General features: G+C 46.4%; 1 long non-coding RNA gene across 1 annotated transcript; it reads right to left on the reverse strand.

Moving 5' to 3' along the window:
* Nucleotides 1-4,588: 4,588 nt before the first annotated feature.
* LOC140614706 (uncharacterized) lies at nucleotides 4,589-7,441 on the reverse strand. The gene is made up of 2 exons (XR_012015496.1): nucleotides 6,642-7,441; nucleotides 4,589-4,784 (listed from the first exon to the last, which is right to left on the reverse strand). It is a non-coding gene; the product is annotated as an uncharacterized lncRNA (long non-coding RNA).
* Between the last annotated feature and the right edge of the window lie 2,048 nt (nucleotides 7,442-9,489).

Consider the following 9,489-nt stretch of genomic DNA (forward strand, 5'->3'; position numbering starts at 1 on the left):
GACAGGGAGCTTGGGGGCTGCTTCCCGGAGGAGGCCATGGGATGCCCACAGTCTGCCCCCTTGGCTCCCCAGGGCAGAAATTCTGGGTCAGTGACCCCATCCTGTGACAATTCTTTTGCTCCTTTGTGGCCCTTCTGTGCTGGAATGCTTCCTCCCCCACTTTCACACAGCATTCAAGTCATTCCCTTCTTTGATAGAGACATTGCAGAGAGACTGAGTGCAATTTCTAGACACCAAGAGACGCTCCTCACAGGGACGTGAACAAGCACCGCGTGGTCTCATCCTTTGTCACATCGTGTATTCAAACTTCTTGGAAGGGACACTCAGATCTCTGGAGGGCCCTGCTTAGAACAATAGATATTAGGGACTGGCAGCTAATTCCCTGGTGTCTAATACAGAAGGAAGATGCTGGCATGGTGGCATCAGAATGTCCAGGCCTTAGAGAGATGTCCCAGGTCTCCCCGGAATCGCTGTGTCCAGGTTTGCAGAGACAGTGCCCATTAGGGCTTCTTGTGTCAGCTTTATCAGTAGTGGCAACCCCTTCACTCTCAGAGTGACCTGGTTTACATAAGGCAGATGCCCCCCCCACCCCGTGACCAGGCTATTAAGGGGCCTCAGAGACCCCCTTTTGCTCTGTTGCAATTAATGTAAGTGGATGAGAAGGGGACCAAGGCTTGAAGAATCAGAAAGCCAAAGTTAAAAAAGAAGTTCCACAGGACACCGTGACCCAGGGAGGCACGGGAGGCCTGGATCCCAGGGTCAGAGGGACAGCAGAGAGAATGATGAGCATTTTCATGAATTTAAAATGAGAAGAATAACCATACTTACCTGCAAGGTTCACATGGATAAGAAATAAAAATTTCATCATTCTGATGTTGAAATATGTCCCATATTTCTTGGTCTTTCACAGTGGCAGACTCCCAAACCTTTGGAACTGCCTAGGTGTTGACAGACACAGAGGGGTCTTTAGTGACGTTCGTGAGGTGACTTGGGACCTCACGAAGTTCAGGGGCTGATTGCCAGGAGACCCAAGCATATGATCGGAGGCACTTTCGTTCCGTCCTCTTACTAGAAGGAAGATTCAGGGACAGGAGCATTGAATCAATCCCCCATGCCCCAGGATTTAGGTAATCCCTTATGCAATGAAGCCTCCATAAAACCCCAGAGGGCCTCTGTTCAGAGAGCTTCCAGGGTGTAAGCATATGGAGACTCGGGAGAGTGGTGACCTGGAAGGACATGGGGCCTGTGGCCTTTCCCATCCTTTGCCCTCCGGATCTCCTCATCTGGCTCTTCCTCTGTATCCTCTTCTATAGCCTTCATGACATTGGTAAATAGAAGTAAGTGTTTCCTCGAGTTCTGTGAGAGCTTCTAGCACATTATTCCAACCCAAGGGGGAGGTGGGGATCCAGCCACCTGGATCCCTCAGCCTGTCTGGGGTCTGTCAGAAGCACACAGAGCAGCGGGGGTATAGGATTGACATCTGCCGGGCTGAGGTGAAGGGGAAAGATCCTGTCCTAGGACTGACTCCTTAATGGGAGGCTTCTGTGCTCTCCCTGGGTAGAGAGTGTCAGAAATGAGTGGAATTCTAGCACACCCAGTTGGTGTCTGAGAACTGCTTGGTGATGCATGTGGGGGATCCCCACAGACCCTGACCCTGGATCTGAGACCTAAAGGACTGCTTCATTGGGTGTGGTCGGGGTGGGTCCATTAAGGCTGAAAGGGGGCTTGGGTCGGTCTGAGCACCTCAGAGCTCTTCATACACTGAACCTTTCTGCGCTGCAAGACAGTTCATAATACTTTATACGTTGCAGAAGACAGAAGATTAATTAATAGATTATTACGCTGCCACACATTATTAACGCTTTAAGAAGGGAGAGGACCAAGCAGAGTTAGATTTTTAAAGATCCTGCTTTGACTACTCAGGACATAGCAACATTCTTTCAAGTCTGGGTGTCTCTGAAGATCTCTTTGGTAGAAACATTGTGCCCAGGACAGTGTTTGTGATGCACAAGACAAGGCGGAGTCCCTGCAGCTGTGCAAGGGAAGAGGGCACATTCTCTGGGCCCTGGAACTCCACAGGTAGCACCGGGAGAAACTGAGGCTGGAGGAGCTCAAAACTTGCCACAAGGAAAAGAGAGGGCAAAGCGGGTTCAGGAACACATGCAATATTGACTGCGTCATCTTTTCCGTCTAAAGACCCCCAGGTAGTTAGAGTAAAAGAAAACTTTATCAGCATTTCCATCTGTATGATTTCCTTTTATTCTTCACTTTCTTCTTTCCAATATGAACTACTTGTTTAGCATCCACTTGTGAACAACTGTGGGCATCCGTTGAGGCTACAATTCATGTACTCTCTAAAGCATTGCTGGTTTTAAAACTAAATACTATATCCTGCATCATAAAAATACCTTTTAAAAAACTTAAATCGAGAATAGCTTAACAGAAAGAGTTTATGCTCCCCACAAAAGATGTTCAGGTCTTGCCCTTTCTTTTTTCAAGTTTCATCTTATGCATTGATCAGCACTAATTCTTTTAAAAATGTTATTAACTTATTTTAAGTCATCTCTACACCCAACGAGGGGCTCATGCCTCCATCCCAAGAACAAGAGTCCCATGCCCTACGATCTGAGCCAGCCAGGAGCCTCTAGGGACACGAATTCTTAACTTTGTTGTACTTTCTTTCTCAATAGCAAACAGTCTTTTTGAGTGATCATCATCTCATTCATTCCCCTCATGATCATTTCCGTAATCTATGTAATTTGCTCCGAGGACAGAGGATATGCTTTATGGCTTAGCTATCTTTACAAACATTGAGGGACACATACTTTTACTTTTCTCTCAAACTGGAGCAGTTTCTTTAACAGCCACCACTTTTGTGAAGAGAAGTTTTGTTTTGCTTCCTTTTTTTCCTTTTCTCCTGAGGAATCGTTGAAAGTCTCAGCTTAGACACATGGTGTATCTGGTCGTCTCTATCCTGGGAAGGTGGACTGTCCTGGGGGGGGCCAGGACAACCAACTGTTAAGTCATTGGTCATACGAGTTTAGCCAAGGTGGGATGCTTTACACCATAGAAACTGATGACACTGTGAGGCACGGATTTTTTTTTCACTTCTGGCTTCTGGGGAGGCAGTTGTCAAACATCTCCCAGCACGGGGTGGGGCGCCACCTTCTAATTCCAAGCACCACAGATCCTTTTCTTTGGGAGTCTAGGCACAGACAGACCAGCGCTCCAGGAGAGGGAAGCTGCTGCAGACCCACAGCTTCAGCCCCAGAACAGGTGCATTCCTCACACCCACCCTTCAATTCACTCAGGGAGATTCAAAGAAAATAGCGCATTGGAACAACTGAAGAAAGCGTTAAATTCTCGGGCCCGCGGTAGATGATATGGCTGCATATATTCCCAAGGAACAAACAAACGTGGCAGGGCTGGGGCGGGTGCACAAAGCATCCAGCATGAGAGAACACGTGTACTCAGCCCCTTTGTGCTTCCTGAGACCAGGAGCTCCACCTCCATGATATCCTGTAGGGAGCAGCAGCTCCCCAGTTCCAGGGCAAGGCAACCTGCTCAGGCAGGGGGTGCTTTCTGCTCTGGTGGCTCCTCACTCTGCCCCTAGTCCCACACTAGTACTAGCAAACCTACAAAAGAATCCTTTCAAAGATCAGATCTCCCATGTTTCTCCTTTCAGCTCACTGCTGGTGGCTCCCAGGTAAGGGGACACCTGCATTCCCCACATGTACCCCCAATGGCCTCTGGAAGAAGCCAGGAGAGGCAGCAATCAACAACACTAACTACAGCACAACACAAAGCAAAACTGCATAATTATCGGACCTTTCAATGACTGTAGCATTTCTCAGCATAAAAGCTCTTCAGAAGGATTGTTCTGAGCTGGTTAGAGCCAGTTCACAGAGGCAGACTAACTCTCCGTGTGGACCCAAAAGGTTAACCTAAGTTCCCCTTTTCTGGCTCACGTTTGGGCTTAATACAGAGCTCCTGTTCCTAGATTCGACTTAATCAACTCACGGTGACACACCATGTGTTAATTTAGATTAAACAATGCCACAGAGGTATTTATGTAAGTAGGATTTTTTGTTGTTGTTGCAAGGAGACATAGTCATCTTTAGGAAGCCAAATAAATATTAGATACGGTGAAATGGTTGATAAAATCTCTCCTCCCCAGATTCTCCTCTGAGGCCAGATGTTCTTCAGGAGCCTGATAGAATCTTAGGGACGGTTAAATATGTGTTATACAAGCTGTGGTAGAACACAGAAAATGAAGTTGTACAGCCATTTGAAGAAGCTAGAGTAATCTTGATTCCAAAACCAGACTTGGGTTGTACAAGGACATAAAACAATAGTCCATTTTGTTTTCAAAGGCACATTCAAAATGGAATATAGTGTAAACAATCTAATCGGAGCTTAAGAATGCCTCACCATTGCCTTGGTTTACTCTTGGAATGCACAAGGAGGTCAACACTATAATATTGATCAGTATGAAAAAGACCATAACATTCTGTCAATTGATAGCCTAAAAAAGATAAATAGTATCTCAGTTGATGAAAAAAAATCATTTGAGAAAGCTCAAGATATATTTATGGTGTAAAAAAATCCTTTATGAAACTGAACATCAAAGGTAACTCTCTTAAATGTATCAGACTAGGTGACAGTAAACAAATACTTTAATGGAAAACTTCTAATCCATTTTCTGAGGATCTAGAATGAGCGTAGACAGACTACCAACTATCACCACTGTTTTCTATCGTACGTCTGGCAGCCATGGAGAATACCTTGGAAAATAAAAAGAAAGAAGAAATATTAAAATTGGAAAGGTGGAGATTAAACTGTCATTATTAGCAGATATTAAAACCATTAACTCCTAGAAGCCACAAATCAAAAAACTACTAGACTTGATAAGAGAATTTAATAAGATAACCCAACAGTTGATCCAGAAACCAACCACATTTCTCCATATCAGAAATAACCAAATAGAAAATATGATTAAAAATAGGAAACCATTCCTGGTAACAACGTATCTACAAAATACCTAGGGATGAAATGAATGCGGAATCACACTGGAGAAGATTTCAAACCTCTAATAAACACGTCATACGATGATGTGATTTAATTGGAGAGAAGCTGCAGGCTCTCAGATGGGATGATTTCATTTTGTAAAGATGTTAATTAGGGATCCCTGGGTGGCGCAGCGGTTTGGCGCCTGCCTTTGGCCCAGGGCGCTATCCTGGAGACCCGGGATTGAATCCCACGTCAGGCTCCCGGTGCATGGAGCCTGCTTCTCCCTCTGCCTGTGTCTCTGCCTCTCTCTCTCTCTGTGTGACTATCATAAATAAATAAAAATTGAAGAAAAAAAAAAAGATGTTAATTAGGGATCCCTGGGTGGCTCAGCGGTTTAGCGCCTGCCTTTGGCCCAGGGCGTGATCCTGGAGTCCCGGGATCCAGTCCCACATGGAGCCTGCTTCTCCCTCTGCCTGTGTCTCTGTCTCTGCCTCTTTCTCTCTATGTCTCTCATGAATAAATAAATAAGATCTTAAAAAAAATAAAGATGTTAATTCTATCCCAAATTAATGGACAAATGTAATGCCTTCAAAGCAAAATTCCAGGTGAACTTTGAGGAATCGAAGAAAATTACTCTGAAATTTATTTATTTATTTATTTATTTATTTATTTATTTATTTTTAACTCTGAAATTTATATTGAGAAGTAAAGATCATACATAGAAAAATAAATCTTCATAAATAAGAGTGTGAAGAGTTTGCACCTGGGTTGCTCAGTGGCTGAGGGTCTGCCTTTGGTTCAGGTCGTGATCCCAGAGTCCTGGGATCTAGTTCTGCATTGGGCTCCCCACAGGGAGCCTGCCTCTCCCTCTGCCTATGTCTCTGGCACTCTCTGTGTCTCTCATGAATAAATACATATAATTACTTAGTTAGTTAGCTAGTTCAATAAAAAAAGAAGAATGCAAAGAGTTGACACTTGCCTTACTCAGGCACTAACACACAGAGCCAATGCGGTAGTAGAAACAAAGTAGTAGTATTGGCAAACAAAGGACACATTGACCAACGGGAGAGAAGAGAGTGCAGAGCTAGGGCCACACTTAAGGACAGTAATATGTGATGCAGGAGACACCTCAAATCATGGAGGAAGAGAGGGCTTACTTAAAGAGAGTTTCGAAGGAACTGGTCACCCTACAGAGAAAAATGAAACAGGATCCTTGCCCCATACATATACAAATATCAACACTAGGATATTAAATACAAAGGTAGAATGATAAAGTTAATAGAAAATATTTTCACAAACTAAACTTGTGGGGCGCCTGGGTGGCTCAGTGAGGTAAGCATCTGACTCTTGGTTTCAGCTCAGGTAGTGATCTCAGGGTCATGAGATTGAGTCCTGGGTTGGGCTCAGGGCTCAGGGCTCAGTGTGGAGCCACTTGTCCCTCTCCCTCCCTTGCTGCCCCTTCCTCAGCTCATGCTTGCATTCTCTCTCTCTCTAATCAATAAATAAAATCTTTTTTAAAAAGTTTTTTTCACCATATAATTTATTTATTTGAGATAAGCATGAGCAGGGTGAGGGGTAGAGGGCAATATATAAACTGTTCAACAAATAAATAAATGAATGTGTGGGGGCACCTGGGTGGCTCAGTTGGTTAAGTAAGCATTGGACTCTTGATTTCCCCTCCAGTCCTGAGCTCGGGGTCTTGAGATCCAGCCCTGCTTCAGGCTCTGCACTCAGCTGGGAGTCTATCTGAGATTCTTGCCTTCTTCCTCTGTCTCCTCTCCCCCGACTCTCTCTCTCTCTCTCTCAATGTCTCTGTATAATAAATAAGTAAATCTTTTAAAATATAAACTTGTGATGTGGACGAGGGAAGAAATTCTAATAATTTCAAAGCACAAACCAAAACGCGAAATAGTGAACTTGAATACGTCAAAAATAAGAATTCATCTTTATATTTATTTATTTTTTTAAGAATTCATTTTTAGAGAGAAACTGGCAAATGACAGCGTCTAAAACATGTCGAGCGATTAATTCTTCCAATGAATCTATGAGAAATGGACAGCACTGCAAATAGAAAAATGGGTGAGGAGCTCAAAAACCTAGTGTGCAGGCAACTGCCAAGGACCAAGAAGCTCACAAAGAGATGCGCTCAGCGTTCCTCTTGGGGAAAAGGCAAATAAAACACCGAGCAGTCGGGTCACGTGTATTAGAACAGAAAAAAAAATGACATTGGCATAAACCTAGTATATCAGGAGAGCGCGTTGGGGGTGCTGTGGGTCTGTCACTCTGCAGTGTGGCCCGACCTCCGGGGTCCAGCTCCTTGGCCACCAGCAGGGACTTTCCCAGCTCCGCCTCCCACCTGCGGAACCATGTCCACCTGCAGCATCCGTGTCCCACCTGCAGCATCCACGTCCACCTGTGGTATCCGCGTCCCACATGCACCAACCGTGTCCCACCTGCGGCATCCGCGTCCCACCTGCGGCATCCTCGTCCCACCTGCGGCATACTGCTACCCACCAGGCAAATCATTGTGGTGTCACCGACACAGAGTCACGTCTAAATATTAAATAAAATGGGCGGCGGCACTCTCAGGTGACGAACCGAAGATCTCTGAAGTCTCCTTTGTTGTTCTGGTTTCAAAGAACTCCTTGGTCAGAGCAGCTGCTGAGAACGCGGTGCCCGGTGCGCTTCGTATTCCTGCAGCTGCGGGGAAGAGGAACACCCTTCCTCTGGTCCTGAGCAAACTTCTTTCACGGGGGGTCAGTGGGGCCTGTCTTTTTCAGGGCCAAGTTCTGGAATAATGTCGGTTCGGCCTGAAAGATAAGCAGGCCTAGGAGAAAATTGAATCCCTACGGGAAAGGAAAGGTCGAATAGGATTGGGACAGACGGACTACGGCGCGTGATCAGCACCATCCTTTTTCTCGTAGCTTCCATCCTGTATGTTCACTGGGACCCTGACTCCTTTACCAGTTAGTATCGCATGATCTTTATTAATATGGGTGCACTATTGATGTGTGTGGATGTGTTTGCACATTTAGTGCAGTTGGGGGGGGTGTGATGAGAGAGAAAGGCACACACGTGTGAGCTATATGCTGAAGAGACATCTGCTGCTTTTCCTCATCTCAACCCTAGCCTCCCAAGCAGGCGTGAGGTTGGCTTTCTCACCTTTGACAAGCAGCACCCAGGACAAGGCCTAGCAGACAGTGGAGCTTAATGAGCCTAGGTTGAAAGAACAAGTTAGAGAAGAAAAGTTGAAAAACATTTAATAAGTATATGGGCAGCCCGGGTGGCTGAGCGGTTTAGCGCCGCCTTCGGCCCAGGGCGTGATCCTGGAGACCCGGATCCAGTCCCACGTCAGGCTCCCTGCGTGGAGCCTGCTTCTCCCTCTGCCTGTGTCTCTGCCTCTCTGTGTGTGTCTCTCATGAATAAATCATCTTTTTATAAAAACCGTTTAGTAAGTACAAAGAGAAAAAGAAAACAGCAGGGCTAACTTCCTCATCCTGGGTTGGGGGAGAGGCAGGAAGCACCTCCTGGAACCTTCATGTTTGCCTTCCGGTCTATTTCCTAAGCGTGTGTACTTACCTGAGTACATAATCAAAGATAGGGATATAATACTCAGCATTTTCCGGGCTGCTTTTTCCCTGAACAACTTAGCAGAGCATTTGTCCTCGAGCCTCCTCTCACCTGCCAGAGTCAGGGGCCAAGCTGAAGTTCACATCTGGCCGCCTGGGATTGAGCACTTGGACTCTTCGCCACATGCTGTGCGGCTGCCGCCTGAACCGTGGCCCAGGATAGTCCATCACCCACTAATGTACAGTGTAATTTAGTTCCATTGTGGTAAACATGCATAGCTAATAACGGCTCCCCCGGAGAGTGCGACCTGCCCGGGACCACTGATCTCCTCTGCGCCATCGGCCGCTCTGTTCCCAGGGCCTCGCTCAGTTCCTGCCACATACTGGGGCTCATTCAGGAGGGGGTGAATCCGGGAACGGCCGGATGAAGGAGTTTTGTAAGCTTCTGTACCCACCAGGGGACAGTTGGGCTTTGAAAAGCTCTGTGTTAGACTTTTGGACATTCCAAAGGGGAGGCCTACGGGGGATTAAGGGAAGATTCCAGTGAAGGGTGGCTCCCTTCCTGCTCAGGTCCCTGGGCTGCAAGGCCCTGTGGGCAGCCTGGAGTTCTTGTCACTTTGCCCAGCTCTTTCAGCAAAGGGACGTGTGAGTCATGATGGGAGCTTTGCAAAACGTTTTACACAGCATGGTTTCACAGCACTCCGTAAATCACGGATTGTGTGTAGAGCACACACGTTCTTCCCAGAAAAGACCCGAGACTGCTTTCCCATAGTTAGAGACTTCAGAAACCGACTTGGGAATCAGGGGATTGTGAAGGGTGCCCTTTGCCCCCGAGTTTGACAAGCAGGCCTTCAAGTGAGTCTCTTCCCTGTCCCACACCTGAGGACCGGGAGGCTCCACGCACCCCACA

Source organism: Canis lupus, chromosome 23, assembly GCF_048164855.1.
Source record: "Canis lupus baileyi chromosome 23, mCanLup2.hap1, whole genome shotgun sequence".
NCBI lineage: Eukaryota > Metazoa > Chordata > Mammalia > Carnivora > Canidae > Canis > Canis lupus.